Source organism: Lepidochelys olivacea, assembly GCF_965140295.1.
Source record: "Lepidochelys olivacea isolate rLepOli2 genome assembly, chromosome: 7".
Taxonomy (NCBI): Eukaryota; Metazoa; Chordata; order Testudines; family Cheloniidae; genus Lepidochelys; species Lepidochelys olivacea.
Genome location: NC_140417.1, coordinates 51551826 through 51572247, shown reverse-complemented (window position 1 = coordinate 51572247; position 20422 = coordinate 51551826). Strand labels below are relative to the sequence as shown.

Here is a 20422-nt window from a genome sequence, read left to right as displayed (position 1 = left end):
GCACACTGCTCACTCGTATCCAGCTTCTCAGCCACTGTAATCCCCAGGTCCTTTTCTGCAGAACTGCTGCTTAGCCAGACAGTCCCCAGCCTGTGGTGGTTCATGGGATTCTTACGTGCTAAGTGCTAAGTGCATTTTTCCTTGTTGAACCTCATCAAATTAATTTTGTCCCAATCCTCCAATTTGGCTAGGTTACTCTGTACCCTATCCCTAACTGCGACGTGTTCATTCACAGAGACCTCCTTCCTTGGACTGTTACCTGATGTTACAGAAATTACCTCTGAGCCTGTTTTCCCTGCCAGCTTGGGACTTCCAGAACCCTGCCTTGTTGAGCCAGACACGCTAGTCTGCTGCAACACAGACCCAGGGTCTGGGCCACACCCCCAAAGCTGCAGACTTTGAAAACAGCTCAGCAGGTTACCTGTCTCCAGCACCCACGTCCCAATAGGAGCCAAACCCCAAACAAATCCATTGTACTTGTTATAAAGCTTATACAGGGTAAATTCATAAATTGTTCACCCTCAATATCACTGATAGAGAGATATGCACAGCTGTTTGCTCCCCCAGGTATTCATCACTTACTCTGGGTTTATTAATAAACAAAAGTGATTTTATTAAATATAAAAGTAGGATTCAAGTGGTTTGAAGTAACAACAGACAGAACAAAAGAAGTCACCAAGCAAAAATAAAGCAAAAACACACAAGTCTAAGCCTAAAAGCATTAAGAAACGGATAACAGGTAATAGCTCACCCGCAGAGACATTCCAATAAACTTCTTTCACAGACTCCTTCCTAGTCTGGGCCCAATCCTTTCCCTGGTACAGTCCTAGTTAGTTCCAGCAGACATCTCAGGTGGTAAGAAGGGGTTTTCTCATGGCCGGCAGCCTCTTTTGTCCTATTCCACCCCCTTTTATAGCTTCTGCACAAGATAGGAATCCATAGGTACACACGCGCCATTCACATAGGGCCAGGGCAGAAGCCGCAGGCTTAGAGAACACTGTCCCTTGATTCCCTGCTCACCCTCAGCAGCGAGATATCACCCATAATGATCACCTCCTGTGGAAAGTGTGGAGACAGGAATGATTATCAGGCCCACCCTACAGTGCTGGCTCTCCCCAAGTGCCCAAGAGCCAAGTGTCCAGTGTACAGCAGGGTCCCGAAACAGTGATTTACCCTGTCCCTGCTGCTACTCACCATTTTGGGAGTCTTGTGGCTTATGTGTGCTTGCCTGGGGTCAACCAGATACTGACAGTTGTGTGAGTACCAGCTGTGTTTTAAAGCACTGAAAGAGTGCTGTCTATGTAGCAAACAATACTGCTTCTGTAAAATGTTGTATTTAAACTTCACACAGATGACCTTGGGAGACCAGCCTCCCTCTTTGTTATCGGCGGCAGAGCGGTTGCGAAGAATTCGAAAACGGTGAAGAAGTAAGGAGGACTTTATGCGTGAGGTTATCATCCACTCCGCTGCTGAGAAAAAGGAATTGAAGGAGTGGTGGGACAGTGAGAAGACGGAATGAAAGGAGAACGCAGCACACCAGAAAGAAGCCACGGAGGGGCTCTTAACAGTCATGGAGCGTCAAGCGGACATGCTCCAGAGGTACTAGCTCTTCAAACCGAGCAGCTCCACGCCCACCTTCCCCTGCAGCCACTGTCGGAAAACTCTTTCCCAAAGCACCACACACACACACACACACACACATCGCCAACACACTCTTATCAACCTCCTGGATCCACTCTCTACCCGCAGCATTCCACTCCTCCCTCCTCAAAGTCCAGCAGTGTGGACTCCCAATACCCACTACACTCAACACTTGCCCAGGTTTGGGTATGATCCCTGGACATACACAAATCTGTAGCCGTGCTGAGACCCCCCTCCTCCTCTTGAGACCTTCCATACCCTCCATTCTCCCCCATCCTGCTCCCGACTGATGATTTTTTTCATTGGACTCTCTCTTCCGGTTGTTGTCTTTCAGTAAAAGAATTGTGTTTGTTTGAAAGCAATCTTTATTCTATTAAGTGAAAGCAAAAAGAGCACTGCAAAGTAACATAGATACAGCTATGTTAAGTTCCCTTCTTGCATCATGTGCACCAATCACCTCCTAGCATTACAAGCACTGCAATCTCGAGTATAGGTTTCAGCTTCAAATTGCTGCCTCAAAGCATCCCTGATCCTTATGGTCCCGTGCTGTGCCCTTCTAATAGCCCTGGTCTCTGGCTGTTCAAAGCTAGCCTCCAGGTGCTGAGCCTTTGCGGTTCAGCCCTGAGTGAAGCATTCACCCGTCCCTTCAAAAATATTATGTAGCGCACAGCACACGGCTATAAGCATAGGAATATGATCATCGGCCACGTCCAGCTTCCCATACACGGATTGCTGGGTCTGTTTGGAGGCTGGATACGAAAACACTGCTGACCCTATACAGAGCCTGAATCAGACCCGGTACTAGGATCATAGCCCCATAGGGTTGGGAGGGACCGCAAGGGTCACCTAGTTCTAGTCTGGGCCCTGCCAAGATGCAGGATTGACTCTGGCTGCCAAACTTTTGGGTCAGCATCAAAATCAGAACATTAAAAATTAGATTTAACACAAGCCCAGGCAGTCCAAATTCTGTGCGGTGCATTTATTACCACACCTGCTTGCACGCTACAGAGAGCTGCTAGTGAAATGTCAGTTACACGACAAATGAAAGTACTGTGCCATGGATCTGTGTGGCTCCCGGAAACAGCAGGATCTGGTTCCCCCTCTCTGGCTCTTACTAAGATGTAAGATGGCTCTTCATGCGGCCCCTACCACAAGCGCCGCCAATGGGAGCTGTAGGGACGGTGCTGGACAGGGCACATGCTGCTGCTTCCAGAGATGCTTGAGGTAAGCGCCACCCGGAGACTGCACCCCAACCTCCTCCAGTGCACCAACTCCCTGCCCCAGCCCTCATCCCCCTCCTGCACCCTGAACGCTTCATTTCTGGCACCACCCCAGAGCCCGCAGCCCCAGCCGTATCCTTCCTCCCCTCCCACACCCCAACCCCCAATTTTCTGAGCATTAATGGCCCGCCATACAATTTCCATACCGACATGTGATCCTCGGGCCAAAAAGTTTGCCCATCTCTGATCTAAACGAATATCTGACTATATAGCTGTCGTGACAACGTTGAACTGGATCTGGGCTGTACATCCAGCAGCAGTGTTCAGATTTTTTGATTCAATCGCAGGCTTTAGGGTGCTGAAAAAGGTTTCACCGTATAGTTCACCTCCTTGTTTGATGACCTTGAGAGGCCTATCCCAGGCAGCTTGCAACTTATTCTTCTTCACGGGGATGACAAGCATCACCTGGTCCCCAGTGGCACAGGAGGGGCCCCCGCTTTTCTGCTTCCCTTAGGCCCTGACTTGGTTTCTCCTGTCCAAACCCATAAGCTCAGTGAGATTTTCCCGGAAAATCAGTACGTATTCCACCACAGATTCTCCATGGGGAGAGGGCTTCCCTTCCCCGTCGTCCCTCATCAAGTCCAAGGGTCCCCTCACTCTTCTCTCATAAAGCAACTCGAATGGGGAAAACCCTGTGGATTCCTGGGGAACTTCCCTGTATGCGAACAGCACGTAGGGTAAATACTTGTCCCACTCCTGCGGGTGCTGGGCCATAAATGTTTTCAGCATCATCTTTAGAGTCCCATTGAACCTCTCCATCAGCCCATAGGACTGAGGGTGACATGCAGTGGCCCAGGTGTGCCTGATCCCCACACTTCTCCCACAAGCACTGGAGCAGGGCTGACATGAAGTTGGACTGCTGGTCAGTAAGGACCTCCTTGGGGAACCCCACTCTGCTGAAAATGGTCAGCAGTACATCTGCCACGGTGCCTTCCTCGATAGAGGACTAGGCCACTGCATCGGGGTACCACCACCAGAATGTATTTCTTCCCAGCGCGGATTGCCTTGCTGAGGGGCCCCACTATTTCCATGATGAAAAGGCTGTATGATGGGCAAATGTCTCAGAGATGCTTTGCACTTACCCCAGGCCTTCCCCACCCTCTGGCAGGAGTCACAGGACCTGCAATACTGTTGGACAGCGTCCAAGACCCGAGCCAGTAAAAGTTCTGCAGCAGCCGCTGCCTGGCGTGCTAGCTGCCCTGATGCCTCAAAAGGGGAACATCATGGGCCAGACTGGGGAATCACAAACTGACTCCTGGCTTTACAAGGTTCAGTCTGCCCCCAAACCAGCCCATTCCCTTCTCTCACAGGAAGCTCTCCCAGCTGTCCTCCCCAGGGGTCCGGCACCACTGTGGCCAGCAAAGGCCCTCAGCTTCTTTAAGGAGGGATCCGCCTACAGCTCAATCTGGAATTCCGCTGCTGGGTTTGGGGCCACAGCCCTGGCTGGCTATGCATTGGTTTCCCCATCTTGGGACAGAGGCTCAGGCCCAGCCCTTTTGAACCCTACCCTTGGTGCTTTGCTCCCCACATTGGGAGGTTTCGCACTGCTGGCTCAGGACAGGGTGTCCCTCACTGGCTCTGACTCTGGGGAAGGATCAGGGTGCTCTGAGTGCCACCCGGCCAGTCCCCCAAGTCAAGACCCATTAGTTCCTCCAGGAGTAGCTTATCATGCACCCCAAACTCTTTGGGGGCCCTCCTTAGGCACCCCCCCCGTTCAGATGCATCTTTGCTACAGGAATCTTGTCGAGGGGCCTGAACACACCTCTCAGGGTCAGCTATGCATCAGGCACTCGCTGGTCTGGGTCTACCGCCTCTGGCCTGGCCAGTGTCACCTCTCTGCCTGTGTCCCAGAACCCCTGGACGCTCCTTCCGCCCACCTCAATGGGGATGAGCTCGCGATTTTTCCATGAGGCATGTTTCATTCTCACCCAGGGGATTGAGTACAGGTGCTCTGGAACTGGAGCCCCACCTTCCCCTGCTCCTCTGCACTGGCGTTCTCCTCTCCCTGACTCTGCCATGTTGACTGCGGCCCCCTGGACTGGTGGTGCCCCCTCTCGGTGGGCTTCCGCCCAGTTGACACTCTGAGGATTCTGCTTGGCCTGCAGTTCCTTCATCTTCAGGCATTGCGCCACTTTGTGTCTTTTTCGGCCACAGTAATTACATTTCAGGTCCCTCAAGTCCCACGAGTGGGGGGGTTGGCCCGCTCTGGCTCATGGGCACCCCTGAGTTGGGCTTCTTGGACTCGCAACTTTGAGAGGTCTCTGGGTGACCCACCCTTCTGACTCCCCGATATCGGTCTCCTTCGCGCCCCCCCCCCCATCTGCTGTCCACAAACTCATCCGCTAGTGCCCAGTGCTTTGGGTCCACTAACCACATCTTAAGGTCTGGAGAAGAGATGTCATACAGCTGCTTCAATCCCTCGGAGGTAGTGGCCCCTGTACCCTTCCCCCACTTGCGGAGATATTCCCACAGCAGGTTGGTGACCTCCTTGTAAGTGACACTTGGGGTCTTGCGTACACCCCCGAATCGTACACCTTGGGGATCAGTTCAAACTTCAGTAGCAAAGCCTGTTTGAACAGGTCATAGTTCCCCATCTCAATACCATCCATTTAGCTCAATCCCTCCTTGGCCTTGGAACCCAGCAGGGGGCGGTTACACAGCGGAGCCTGTCTGCAGGGTCAATCTGGATCAGATCACAAGCCTTGAAGGATGTGAAGGACGTGAAGTAGGCATTAATATCCCCCCTCCTTAAACTGGGGTGACAATTTGGTGTCTAGATTCTCTGCAGAACTGGCATCTTGGGTCCTTCTTCATTTACTCCCCTGGCAGGCCCTCTGCCCACCAGTCTCTGCTCCTCCAGTTCCAGCTCCTTCGCTTTCAGCTCCTTCGCTTTCTGATTGGGGCGCCCCGCACCGCGCCCCCCCCCCGCTGACTGGGGAATTGGGTTGATAGACTCCCGGCTGCTACTTGTCACCATGCAAGGCACTAAATTTAGCCGTATGGAGTGGAAATCCATCAACTTGAACAAAAAAAATTGCACAGATACAGACAGACATCATCTTTCTCCCCAAGTGCAAACAGATGGACATCATACCAAACGGACTGAAGGTAAAAAATCCGTTGCAATCGACTTACTACACTGACTACGGTGAGAGACTGTGCCACACACTCTCAAAGAAACTGAGGAACCTATCTGATCAGCATCCTGTACAGCAAACAGAAGATCAAGAATGAGCTCTCAAAACTAGAAACTCTCATACAAAACCAACCTTGCACACAAAATTCCACGTGGCTGGACTTTACAAAAACGAGACAAGCCATTTACAACGCACAATTCACTTCTCTACAGAGGAAAAAGGACAGTAAACTATCTAAACTCCTACATGCTACAACAGTGGTTCCCTCAACTCACTTAACAATATCATTAATCGATCCAACCACACACTTAGCTCGGCAGAAGAGTCGGTCCTATCTCTTTCTGCCCCACCACTCCCAAGAACATGATACAGTTCTGCGGTGATCAGGAAGCCTACTTTCATGGTCTCAGACTAAGGAATATTTTCAACGCACCACTGAACAGTGCACTGACCGACAGAAACCCTCCTACGGGGTGGATTCCGCCTGATGGTGGATATGACAGACTGGACTTCTACATAGTGTGCTTCCGCAGACGTGCACAGGCTGAAATTGTGAGCCACCCCTGTACTAGAGCCTGTGCTGCAGGGAGCGGGGCAGGGCTTAGCAGTGCCTTATCTGAAAGTGTTGTCTGTGATGTCCTGTCCCTGGAAATGGTCAGGGGCTCTGTCCTTCCCCCACCCTCCCAGGAAAGCCCCAGTGTCCTGTTAGTTTTTGTTTTGTAGCAGAATAATAAAGGGACACTTCAGACAGCAGTGGGTCCATGCACTCCAACCGTGGTTTCTGCCTGTCGGTGTGTCCGTCTGCTCCCCCCACGGCTATCTGTTTCTTTGACTCTGGGAGCCAGTCTTACCCTGCTCTGCTGTGAGACCCCACCCCCCACCCCACCCCTGGGCTGTTCACACACAGCCTCTGGCATGTAAGCTGCTCCAAGCTAGTTGCAATTGAATGATACTAGCCAATATCTCCGGTCCCAGACATAACCCTGGGAACTTCCGTCTTGCAGTGTCCAGTTATGGCCGCTGGACACTGCAAGCTTATATGAGTTCATCAAGTTAACAAAGAAATTGATATGTACCAGGCTTGTTATGCCAAGGGGAGTCTCTGCTACAAATGCACTGCTTCAGGTAGAATAAACAAATGTATTAACTATAAAGCTAGATCTAAAGTGATTTTAAGTCGAGGCATAACAAGTCAGAGTGGTTACGAAAATAAAATAAAATATAAGCACAGTCTAAACTCTCAACCCTTTAGATTGGGCAGCAACTAGATTAAGCAGTTTTTCTCACCCTACTGGATATTGCAGTCCTTAATATACAGATTTGTTCCTTAAACCTGGGCCAAACTCCTGTGTTGGAGTCTTGTGTTCTTCTCAGTGTCCTGCCTGGTTGCTTGCAGAAGAGGTGGGGCAGGAGAAGGGCCCAGTATGTGTCCATTCTCCCTGTTTTACACTCTCAGTCCATGTGCTTGTAGAACAAATGGAATGTCTCTCCAAGCAAGGTTGAGCAATTCCCCTGGTGGGGCCTCATGCAGGTGACTCATTGCATTGTAGCTCCCTTGCTTCTCACCCCCTCCCTCCCATGTTTGCACTGCGAAATGAAAGTTGGCGCCTGTGCGATGCTGGTAAACCCAGACTTTGACAAGCCCTTTATGGTGTTCACCGATGCCTCGTACACAGCGCTGGGTGCACGTGCTAATGCAGGTTGATGGAACGCGGGAGAGACACTCCATCATGTACCTGTACAGGAAGCTGCTGCCCTCGGAGCAGACTTATCCAGCAATAGAAAGGGAATGTCTGGCCATGGTGTGGTCCCTTACAAATCTGCAGCCGTATCTGTTTGGGCGCCGCTTCACCGTGTACACTAACCATTCACCCCTGAGGTGGCTACACTAGATGAAACGGGCCAATGCCAAGCTCCTGAGGTGGGGTCTCCAGCTTCAGGATTATGACATGGAGGTGGTCCACGTTAAGGGGAGTGCCAAGATTGTAGCCGATGCTTTGTCCCAGAAATGCGGGACAGAACTTACGCAGGCCACTGGCCAAAGTGCCCCACCCAGTTCCGGTCTCTGAGGAGGAAGAGCTGTGACAAAGTGGGGTTTTATTCATCTTGTTTTGTTGCGTATGAGTTGGGCGTGTGATTTTTACTGAGGACCTCAGGGCAGGTGAGGCTACCCAGCCGTTTGCACCTATGTGACTCGGTGACACATTTTCCCTGGGAAGCAAGACAAAGAGACGGAGAAGGGGCAACAGGGGGGTGTTGGAAGCTGGCAGTCTGCATTAGGAGACTGGAAGAGGGCTAGTGCAGCGCGTCTGGCCCAGGACTTGAAAGATAGACTTGGCTGAAAGTCGCTGATTTCTGTGCTAACAAGTTCTGTCCTACGCTGTGTTACTGTCCACTAATAAACCTTCTGTTTTATTGGCTGACTGAGAGTCATGCCTGACTGCGGAGTTGAGGTGCAGGACCCTCTGGCTTCCCCAGGAACCCCACCCGGGCAGACTCACTGTGGGAAGTGCACGGTGTGGATGCGGATGCTGAATGCTCCAAGGTCAGACCCAGGAAAGGTGAAGATGTTTAAGCTTCTTGCCTGGAGACAGTATGCTCTGAGAGAGGAGGCATGCTCCCCCAGAGTCTTGGCTGGCGTCAGACGGAGTAGTTCCAGAGCATCGCCCCGGTGATTCCATGACACACCGGCAGACGTGACTCTCAGCCAAGCTGGTAAAAACAGAAGGTTTATTAGTCGACAGGAACGCAGCGCAGGACAGAACTTCTTAGCACTTCTTAGCTTCTCCCCCTGAGCCCCAAGCCAGCCGAGACTCGCTTCGAACTGCCTGGCCCCTGCCCTACCTGTTGCTCCTCCTCTGGCCTTTCTCTCGCTTCCCAGGCCAAGAGTATCCTCGTCGCATCCCCCTCCTGGGTCTCAACTTACAAAGGGGTGTCCATAACTTCCATACAGAAAGCTGGAGCATCTCCAAAAATTGCACACGTTTATTCCCACCACCTAGACATTGGTGCAATACACAGGGAAAGTTAGGGACACACAGCATTCATGTCAAACAGTAAGCCTCATATACAACATAACAAGGGGAAATCCCACCACATGTCTCCCCTCTTCCCCTCTTCGAGACCTAACTGAGCGGGTTCACTTTAGCCAGTGACCTGGGGAAGTTCAGGTCTCCCTCTCCGGCACAAAGCATCAGCCTTTAAAACACTTTCACTCCCTTTAACCACTATGGACCACCTCCATAGCGTAATCCTTTAATGACAGACTCCACTTCAGGAGCTTGGCATTGGCCCCTCTCATCTGACGCAGCCATGGCAGGGCGAGTAGTCTGTGCACACAGTGAAGCGCTGCCCAAATAGATCCGGCTGCAGCCTTGTAAGAGCCCACTCCATGGCCAGGCATTCCTTCTCTATGGCTGCATAGCCCTGCTCCCAGGGCAGCAGCTTCCTGCTCAGGTACATGATGTGGTGTTTCGCCCCCTTTGCATGGGCCTGCCTCGGCACCGTGCCCAGTCCTGTGTCTGGGGCATCGGTGAACACCATAAAGGACTTGTCAAAGTCTGGGTTTCCCAGCACCGGGCCCTTGACCAGATCCTCCTTCAGTGTGCAGAGAGCCCTCTGGCACTGCTCCGATCAGACCAGCTTGTCTAGCTTACCCTTCTTGGGAGCTGACACAGAGCTAAAGTGGGGCACAAGCCTCTGGTAGTGCCCCGCCATCCCAATAAAGCCCTGGGTCTGTTTCATAGTCTGGAGAGCAGGCCAATCTCTGGTCGCCCCGACATTGGCTGGCTCTGGCTTTAGGCAGCCGCTCTCTACCTTGTGGCTCAGGTACGACACCTCTGCCATCCCCACCTTGCACTTCCTAGCTTTTACAGTCGGCCCTGAATCCTGGAGGTAACTCAGCCCCCTAATCACCTGGGACACATGGTCCTCCCAGGTCTGACTAATGGCACAAATATTATCAATGTACGCTAGGGTAAAATTCTCCATCACCATCAGTAATTGATCCGTCTGGCACCGGTAGGTGACCGACCCTTCCTTAAGGCTGAAAGGTCGGACTTGTACAGCCCCAAAGAGGTAACAAAAGCAGGTTTCAACCTGGCATCTGGATCGAAAGGCACCTGCCAGTAGCCTTTGGTGACATCCTTGGTCATGGGTACTGAGTCCCCCCCACTTGTCTAGGCTCTCATCAGGAGTAGGTATGTGCAGGCGGCAGACATGGTGATGGCATTGAGAGTCGGATCGACCCATCTTTCCTGTGGACCGGCACAAGTGACAGGCCCCCGGGGCTGGTGGATGGCTGGATCACGCCCTAAAGTCAGTATGTCTCCGACCTCTCCCACCAGGTCCTTGGCTGTTTTCCCAGTGACCCAGAATTGGGAGCATCTTACAGGAGGGTGGACTCCTGTCTCCACCTGGTGAACAGCTAGGTTAGCGAGGCCAGGCTGGTTCCAAAGCAGCTGTTGTTACAAATCATAGACGATTAGGGTTGGAAGAGAACTCAGGAGGTGATCTAGTCCAACCCCCGATCAAAGAAGGACCAACACAACCTAAATCATCCCAGCCCGGGCTTCGTCAAGCGGGGCCTTAAAAATGTCTAAGGATGGAGATTTCACCACCTTCCTCGGTAAACCATTCCAGTGGTTCACAACCCTCCTAGTGAAATAGTGTTTCCTAATATCGAACCTAGACGTCCCCCACTGCAACTTGAGACCATTACTCCTTGTTCTGTCATCTGCCACCACTAAGAACAGCTATGATCCATCCTCTTTTGAAGGCTGCTATCAACTCCCCTCTCCTGCAGACTAAACAAGTCCGGTTCCCTCAGCCTCTCCTCATAAGTCATGTGCCCCAGCCCCCTAATCATTTTCGCTGCCCTCCGCTGGACTCTCTCCAATTTGTCCACATCCTTTCTGTAGTGGGGGGGGGCCCAAAACTGGACGCAATACTCCAGATGTGGCCTCACCAGTGCCTAATAGCGGGGAATAATCACTTCCCTCGGTCTGCTGGCAATGCTCCTCCTAATGCAGCCCAATATGTGGTTAGCCTTCTTGGTAACAAGGGCACACTGCTCACTCGTATCCAGCTTCTCAGCCACTGTAATCCCCAGGTCCTTTTCTGCAGAACTGCTGCTTAGCCAGACAGTCCCCAGCCTGTGGTGGTTCATGGGATTCTTACGTGCTAAGTGCTAAGTGCATTTTTCCTTGTTGAACCTCATCAAATTAATTTTGTCCCAATCCTCCAATTTGGCTAGGTTACTCTGTACCCTATCCCTAACTGCGACGTGTTCATTCACAGAGACCTCCTTCCTTGGACTGTTACCTGATGTTACAGAAATTACCTCTGAGCCTGTTTTCCCTGCCAGCTTGGGACTTCCAGAACCCTGCCTTGTTGAGCCAGACACGCTAGTCTGCTGCAACACAGACCCAGGGTCTGGGCCACACCCCCAAAGCTGCAGACTTTGAAAACAGCTCAGCAGGTTACCTGTCTCCAGCACCCACGTCCCAATAGGAGCCAAACCCCAAACAAATCCATTGTACTTGTTATAAAGCTTATACAGGGTAAATTCATAAATTGTTCACCCTCAATATCACTGATAGAGAGATATGCACAGCTGTTTGCTCCCCCAGGTATTCATCACTTACTCTGGGTTTATTAATAAACAAAAGTGATTTTATTAAATATAAAAGTAGGATTCAAGTGGTTTGAAGTAACAACAGACAGAACAAAAGAAGTCACCAAGCAAAAATAAAGCAAAAACACACAAGTCTAAGCCTAAAAGCATTAAGAAACGGATAACAGGTAATAGCTCACCCGCAGAGACATTCCAATAAACTTCTTTCACAGACTCCTTCCTAGTCTGGGCCCAATCCTTTCCCTGGTACAGTCCTAGTTAGTTCCAGCAGACATCTCAGGTGGTAAGAAGGGGTTTTCTCATGGCCGGCAGCCTCTTTTGTCCTATTCCACCCCCTTTTATAGCTTCTGCACAAGATAGGAATCCATAGGTACACACGCGCCATTCACATAGGGCCAGGGCAGAAGCCGCAGGCTTAGAGAACACTGTCCCTTGATTCCCTGCTCACCCTCAGCAGCGAGATATCACCCATAATGATCACCTCCTGTGGAAAGTGTGGAGACAGGAATGATTATCAGGCCCACCCTACAGTGCTGGCTCTCCCCAAGTGCCCAAGAGCCAAGTGTCCAGTGTACAGCAGGGTCCCGAAACAGTGATTTACCCTGTCCCTGCTGCTACTCACCATTTTGGGAGTCTTGTGGCTTATGTGTGCTTGCCTGGGGTCAACCAGATACTGACAGTTGTGTGAGTACCAGCTGTGTTTTAAAGCACTGAAAGAGTGCTGTCTATGTAGCAAACAATACTGCTTCTGTAAAATGTTGTATTTAAACTTCACACAGATGACCTTGGGAGACCAGCCTCCCTCTTTGTTATCGGCGGCAGAGCGGTTGCGAAGAATTCGAAAACGGTGAAGAAGTAAGGAGGACTTTATGCGTGAGGTTATCATCCACTCCGCTGCTGAGAAAAAGGAATTGAAGGAGTGGTGGGACAGTGAGAAGACGGAATGAAAGGAGAACGCAGCACACCAGAAAGAAGCCACGGAGGGGCTCTTAACAGTCATGGAGCGTCAAGCGGACATGCTCCAGAGGTACTAGCTCTTCAAACCGAGCAGCTCCACGCCCACCTTCCCCTGCAGCCACTGTCGGAAAACTCTTTCCCAAAGCACCACACACACACACACACACACATCGCCAACACACTCTTATCAACCTCCTGGATCCACTCTCTACCCGCAGCATTCCACTCCTCCCTCCTCAAAGTCCAGCAGTGTGGACTCCCAATACCCACTACACTCAACACTTGCCCAGGTTTGGGTATGATCCCTGGACATACACAAATCTGTAGCCGTGCTGAGACCCCCCTCCTCCTCTTGAGACCTTCCATACCCTCCATTCTCCCCCATCCTGCTCCCGACTGATGATTTTTTTCATTGGACTCTCTCTTCCGGTTGTTGTCTTTCAGTAAAAGAATTGTGTTTGTTTGAAAGCAATCTTTATTCTATTAAGTGAAAGCAAAAAGAGCACTGCAAAGTAACATAGATACAGCTATGTTAAGTTCCCTTCTTGCATCATGTGCACCAATCACCTCCTAGCATTACAAGCACTGCAATCTCGAGTATAGGTTTCAGCTTCAAATTGCTGCCTCAAAGCATCCCTGATCCTTATGGTCCCGTGCTGTGCCCTTCTAATAGCCCTGGTCTCTGGCTGTTCAAAGCTAGCCTCCAGGTGCTGAGCCTTTGCGGTTCAGCCCTGAGTGAAGCATTCACCCGTCCCTTCAAAAATATTATGTAGCGCACAGCACACGGCTATAAGCATAGGAATATGATCATCGGCCACGTCCAGCTTCCCATACACGGATTGCTGGGTCTGTTTGGAGGCTGGATACGAAAACACTGCTGACCCTATACAGAGCCTGAATCAGACCCGGTACTAGGATCATAGCCCCATAGGGTTGGGAGGGACCGCAAGGGTCACCTAGTTCTAGTCTGGGCCCTGCCAAGATGCAGGATTGACTCTGGCTGCCAAACTTTTGGGTCAGCATCAAAATCAGAACATTAAAAATTAGATTTAACACAAGCCCAGGCAGTCCAAATTCTGTGCGGTGCATTTATTACCACACCTGCTTGCACGCTACAGAGAGCTGCTAGTGAAATGTCAGTTACACGACAAATGAAAGTACTGTGCCATGGATCTGTGTGGCTCCCGGAAACAGCAGGATCTGGTTCCCCCTCTCTGGCTCTTACTAAGATGTAAGATGGCTCTTCATGCGGCCCCTACCACAAGCGCCGCCAATGGGAGCTGTAGGGACGGTGCTGGACAGGGCACATGCTGCTGCTTCCAGAGATGCTTGAGGTAAGCGCCACCCGGAGACTGCACCCCAACCTCCTCCAGTGCACCAACTCCCTGCCCCAGCCCTCATCCCCCTCCTGCACCCTGAACGCTTCATTTCTGGCACCACCCCAGAGCCCGCAGCCCCAGCCGTATCCTTCCTCCCCTCCCACACCCCAACCCCCAATTTTCTGAGCATTAATGGCCCGCCATACAATTTCCATACCGACATGTGATCCTCGGGCCAAAAAGTTTGCCCATCTCTGATCTAAACGAATATCTGACTATATAGCTGTCGTGACAACGTTGAACTGGATCTGGGCTGTACATCCAGCAGCAGTGTTCAGATTTTTTGATTCAATCGCAGGCTTTAGGGTGCTGAAAAAGGTTTCACCGTATAGTTCACCTCCTTGTTTGATGACCTTGAGAGGCCTATCCCAGGCAGCTTGCAACTTATTCTTCTTCACGGGGATGAGAAGCATCACCTGGTCCCCAGTGGCACAGGAGGGGCCCCCGCTTTTCTGCTTCCCTTAGGCCCTGACTTGGTTTCTCCTGTCCAAACCCATAAGCTCAGTGAGATTTTCCCGGAAAATCAGTACGTATTCCACCACAGATTCTCCATGGGGAGAGGGCTTCCCTTCCCCGTCGTCCCTCATCAAGTCCAAGGGTCCCCTCACTCTTCTCTCATAAAGCAACTCGAATGGGGAAAACCCTGTGGATTCCTGGGGAACTTCCCTGTATGCGAACAGCACGTAGGGTAAATACTTGTCCCACTCCTGCGGGTGCTGGGCCATAAATGTTTTCAGCATCATCTTTAGAGTCCCATTGAACCTCTCCATCAGCCCATAGGACTGAGGGTGACATGCAGTGGCCCAGGTGTGCCTGATCCCCACACTTCTCCCACAAGCACTGGAGCAGGGCTGACATGAAGTTGGACTGCTGGTCAGTAAGGACCTCCTTGGGGAACCCCACTCTGCTGAAAATGGTCAGCAGTACATCTGCCACGGTGCCTTCCTCGATAGAGGACTAGGCCACTGCATCGGGGTACCACCACCAGAATGTATTTCTTCCCAGCGCGGATTGCCTTGCTGAGGGGCCCCACTATTTCCATGATGAAAAGGCTGTATGATGGGCAAATGTCTCAGAGATGCTTTGCACTTACCCCAGGCCTTCCCCACCCTCTGGCAGGAGTCACAGGACCTGCAATACTGTTGGACAGCGTCCAAGACCCGAGCCAGTAAAAGTTCTGCAGCAGCCGCTGCCTGGCGTGCTAGCTGCCCTGATGCCTCAAAAGGGGAACATCATGGGCCAGACTGGGGAATCACAAACTGACTCCTGGCTTTACAAGGTTCAGTCTGCCCCCAAACCAGCCCATTCCCTTCTCTCACAGGAAGCTCTCCCAGCTGTCCTCCCCAGGGGTCCGGCACCACTGTGGCCAGCAAAGGCCCTCAGCTTCTTTAAGGAGGGATCCGCCTACAGCTCAATCTGGAATTCCGCTGCTGGGTTTGGGGCCACAGCCCTGGCTGGCTATGCATTGGTTTCCCCATCTTGGGACAGAGGCTCAGGCCCAGCCCTTTTGAACCCTACCCTTGGTGCTTTGCTCCCCACATTGGGAGGTTTCGCACTGCTGGCTCAGGACAGGGTGTCCCTCACTGGCTCTGACTCTGGGGAAGGATCAGGGTGCTCTGAGTGCCACCCGGCCAGTCCCCCAAGTCAAGACCCATTAGTTCCTCCAGGAGTAGCTTATCATGCACCCCAAACTCTTTGGGGGCCCTCCTTAGGCACCCCCCCCGTTCAGATGCATCTTTGCTACAGGAATCTTGTCGAGGGGCCTGAACACACCTCTCAGGGTCAGCTATGCATCAGGCACTCGCTGGTCTGGGTCTACCGCCTCTGGCCTGGCCAGTGTCACCTCTCTGCCTGTGTCCCAGAACCCCTGGACGCTCCTTCCGCCCACCTCAATGGGGATGAGCTCGCGATTTTTCCATGAGGCATGTTTCATTCTCACCCAGGGGATTGAGTACAGGTGCTCTGGAACTGGAGCCCCACCTTCCCCTGCTCCTCTGCACTGGCGTTCTCCTCTCCCTGACTCTGCCATGTTGACTGCGGCCCCCTGGACTGGTGGTGCCCCCTCTCGGTGGGCTTCCGCCCAGTTGACACTCTGAGGATTCTGCTTGGCCTGCAGTTCCTTCATCTTCAGGCATTGCGCCACTTTGTGTCTTTTTCGGCCACAGTAATTACATTTCAGGTCCCTCAAGTCCCACGAGTGGGGGGGTTGGCCCGCTCTGGCTCATGGGCACCCCTGAGTTGGGCTTCTTGGACTCGCAACTTTGAGAGGTCTCTGGGTGACCCACCCTTCTGACTCCCCGATATCGGTCTCCTTCGCGCCCCCCCCCCCATCTGCTGTCCACAAACTCATCCGCTAGTGCCCAGTGCTTTGGGTCCACTAACCACATCTTAAGGTCTGGAGAAGAGATGTCATACAGCTGCTTCAATCCCTCGGAGGTAGTGGCCCCTGTACCCTTCCCCCACTTGCGGAGATATTCCCACAGCAGGTTGGTGACCTCCTTGTAAGTGACACTTGGGGTCTTGCGTACACCCCCGAATCGTACACCTTGGGGATCAGTTCAAACTTCAGTAGCAAAGCCTGTTTGAACAGGTCATAGTTCCCCATCTCAATACCATCCATTTAGCTCAATCCCTCCTTGGCCTTGGAACCCAGCAGGGGGCGGTTACACAGCGGAGCCTGTCTGCAGGGTCAATCTGGATCAGATCACAAGCCTTGAAGGATGTGAAGGACGTGAAGTAGGCATTAATATCCCCCCTCCTTAAACTGGGGTGACAATTTGGTGTCTAGATTCTCTGCAGAACTGGCATCTTGGGTCCTTCTTCATTTACTCCCCTGGCAGGCCCTCTGCCCACCAGTCTCTGCTCCTCCAGTTCCAGCTCCTTCGCTTTCAGCTCCTTCGCTTTCTGATTGGGGCGCCCCGCACCGCGCCCCCCCCCCGCTGACTGGGGAATTGGGTTGATAGACTCCCGGCTGCTACTTGTCACCATGCAAGGCACTAAATTTAGCCGTATGGAGTGGAAATCCATCAACTTGAACAAAAAAAATTGCACAGATACAGACAGACATCATCTTTCTCCCCAAGTGCAAACAGATGGACATCATACCAAACGGACTGAAGGTAAAAAATCCGTTGCAATCGACTTACTACACTGACTACGGTGAGAGACTGTGCCACACACTCTCAAAGAAACTGAGGAACCTATCTGATCAGCATCCTGTACAGCAAACAGAAGATCAAGAATGAGCTCTCAAAACTAGAAACTCTCATACAAAACCAACCTTGCACACAAAATTCCACGTGGCTGGACTTTACAAAAACGAGACAAGCCATTTACAACGCACAATTCACTTCTCTACAGAGGAAAAAGGACAGTAAACTATCTAAACTCCTACATGCTACAACAGTGGTTCCCTCAACTCACTTAACAATATCATTAATCGATCCAACCACACACTTAGCTCGGCAGAAGAGTCGGTCCTATCTCTTTCTGCCCCACCACTCCCAAGAACATGATACAGTTCTGCGGTGATCAGGAAGCCTACTTTCATGGTCTCAGACTAAGGAATATTTTCAACGCACCACTGAACAGTGCACTGACCGACAGGAACCCTCCTACGGGGTGGATTCCGCCTGATGGTGGATATGACAGACTGGACTTCTACATAGTGTGCTTCCGCAGACGTGCACAGGCTGAAATTGTGAGCCACCCCTGTACTAGAGCCTGTGCTGCAGGGAGCGGGGCAGGGCTTAGCAGTGCCTTATCTGAAAGTGTTGTCTGTGATGTCCTGTCCCTGGAAATGGTCAGGGGCTCTGTCCTTCCCCCACCCTCCCAGGAAAGCCCCAGTGTCCTGTTAGTTTTTGTTTTGTAGCAGAATAATAAAGGGACACTTCAGACAGCAGTGGGTCCATGCACTCCAACCGTGGTTTCTGCCTGTCGGTGTGTCCGTCTGCTCCCCCCACGGCTATCTGTTTCTTTGACTCTGGGAGCCAGTCTTACCCTGCTCTGCTGTGAGACCCCACCCCCCACCCCACCCCTGGGCTGTTCACACACAGCCTCTGGCATGTAAGCTGCTCCAAGCTAGTTGCAATTGAATGATACTAGCCAATATCTCCGGTCCCAGACATAACCCTGGGAACTTCCGTCTTGCAGTGTCCAGTTATGGCCGCTGGACACTGCAAGCTTATATGAGTTCATCAAGTTAACAAAGAAATTGATATGTACCAGGCTTGTTATGCCAAGGGGAGTCTCTGCTACAAATGCACTGCTTCAGGTAGAATAAACAAATGTATTAACTATAAAGCTAGATCTAAAGTGATTTTAAGTCGAGGCATAACAAGTCAGAGTGGTTACGAAAATAAAATAAAATATAAGCACAGTCTAAACTCTCAACCCTTTAGATTGGGCAGCAACTAGATTAAGCAGTTTTTCTCACCCTACTGGATATTGCAGTCCTTAATATACAGATTTGTTCCTTAAACCTGGGCCAAACTCCTGTGTTGGAGTCTTGTGTTCTTCTCAGTGTCCTGCCTGGTTGCTTGCAGAAGAGGTGGGGCAGGAGAAGGGCCCAGTATGTGTCCATTCTCCCTGTTTTACACTCTCAGTCCATGTGCTTGTAGAACAAATGGAATGTCTCTCCAAGCAAGGTTGAGCAATTCCCCTGGTGGGGCCTCATGCAGGTGACTCATTGCATTGTAGCTCCCTTGCTTCTCACCCCCTCCCTCCCATGTTTGCACTGCGAAATGAAAGTTGGCGCCTGTGCGATGCTGGTAAACCCAGACTTTGACAAGCCCTTTATGGTGTTCACCGATGCCTCGTACACAGCGCTGGGTGCACGTGCTAATGCAGGTTGATGGAACGCGGGAGAGACACTCCATCATGTACCTGTACAGGAAGCTGCTGCCCTCGGAGCAGACTTATCCAGCAATAGAAAGGGAATGTCTGGCCATGGTGTGGTCCCTTACAAATCTGCAGCCGTATCTGTTTGGGCGCCGCTTCACCGTGTACACTAACCATTCACCCCTGAGGTGGCTACACTAGATGAAACGGGCCAATGCCAAGCTCCTGAGGTGGGGTCTCCAGCTTCAGGATTATGACATGGAGGTGGTCCACGTTAAGGGGAGTGCCAAGATTGTAGCCGATGCTTTGTCCCAGAAATGCGGGACAGAACTTACGCAGGCCACTGGCCAAAGTGCCCCACCCAGTTCCGGTCTCTGAGGAGGAAGAGCTGTGACAAAGTGGGGTTTTATTCATCTTGTTTTGTTGCATATGAGTTGGGCGTGTGATTTTTACTGAGGACCTCAGGGCAGGTGAGGCTACCCAGCCGTTTGCACCTATGTGACCCGGTGACACATTTTCCCTGGGAAGCAAGACAAAGAGACGGAGAAGGGGCAACAGGGGGGTGTTGGAAGCTGGCAGTCTGCATTAGGAGACTGGAAGAGGGCTAGTGCAGCGCGTCTGGCCCAGGACTTGAAAGATAGACTTGGCTGAAAGTCGCTGATTTCTGTGCTAACAAGTTCTGTCCTACGCTGTGTTACTGTCCACTAATAAACCTTCTGTTTTATTGGCTGACTGAGAGTCATGCCTGACTGCGGAGTTGAGGTGCAGGACCCTCTGGCTTCCCCAGGAACCCCACCCGGGCAGACTCACTGTGGGAAGTGCACGGTGTGGATGCGGATGCTGAATGCTCCAAGGTCAGACCCAGGAAAGGTGAAGATGTTTAAGCTTCTTGCCTGGAGACAGTATGCTCTGAGAGAGGAGGCATGCTCCCCCAGAGTCTTGGCTGGCGTCAGACGGAGTAGTTCCAGAGCATCGCCCCGGTGATTCCATGACACACCGGCAGACGTGACTCTCAGCCAAGCTGGTAAAAACAGAAGGTTTATTAGTCGACAGGAACGCAGCGCAGGACAGAACTTCTTAGCACTTCTTAGCTTCTCCCCCTGAGCCCCAAGCCAGCCGAGACTCGCTTCGAACTGCCTGGCCCCTGCCCTACCTGTTGCTCCTCCTCTGGCCTTTCTCTCGCTTCCCAGGCCAAGAGTATCCTCGTCGCATCCCCCTCCTGGGTCTCAACTTACAAAGGGGTGTCCTTAACTTCCATACAGAAAGCTGGAGCATCTCCAAAAATTGCACACGTTTATTCCCACCACCTAGACATTGGTGCAATACACAGGGAAAGTTAGGGACACACAGCATTCATGTCAAACAGTAAGCCTCATATACAACATAACAAGGGGAAATCCCACCACATGTCTCCCCTCTTCCCCTCTTCGAGACCTAACTGAGCGGGTTCACTTTAGCCAGTGACCTGGGGAAGTTCAGGTCTCCCTCTCCGGCACAAAGCATCAGCCTTTAAAACACTTTCACTCCCTTTAACCACTATGGACCACCTCCATA

General features: G+C 51.7%; 1 protein-coding gene across 26 annotated transcripts in view; it reads right to left on the bottom strand.

Moving 5' to 3' along the window:
* The window catches only part of IP6K1 (inositol hexakisphosphate kinase 1), a 228250-nt gene that overhangs the window by 127246 nt on the left and 80582 nt on the right, over positions 1 to 20422 (bottom strand). For 19 of the 26 annotated variants that reach the window (XM_084634290.1, XM_084634292.1, XM_084634316.1 and 16 more), the window contains 2 exons: positions 19679 to 19889; positions 8560 to 8770 (listed from right to left, as the gene is read on the bottom strand). The gene's annotated coding sequence lies outside the window, so the exon portion shown is untranslated. Of the gene's footprint in view, positions 1 to 751; positions 2951 to 8559; positions 8771 to 8902; positions 9057 to 11872; positions 14070 to 19678; positions 19890 to 20021; positions 20356 to 20422 lie in introns of those variants that run through there. The other 7 variants (XM_084634294.1, XM_084634307.1, XM_084634312.1 and 4 more) reach the window with 7 other exon arrangements.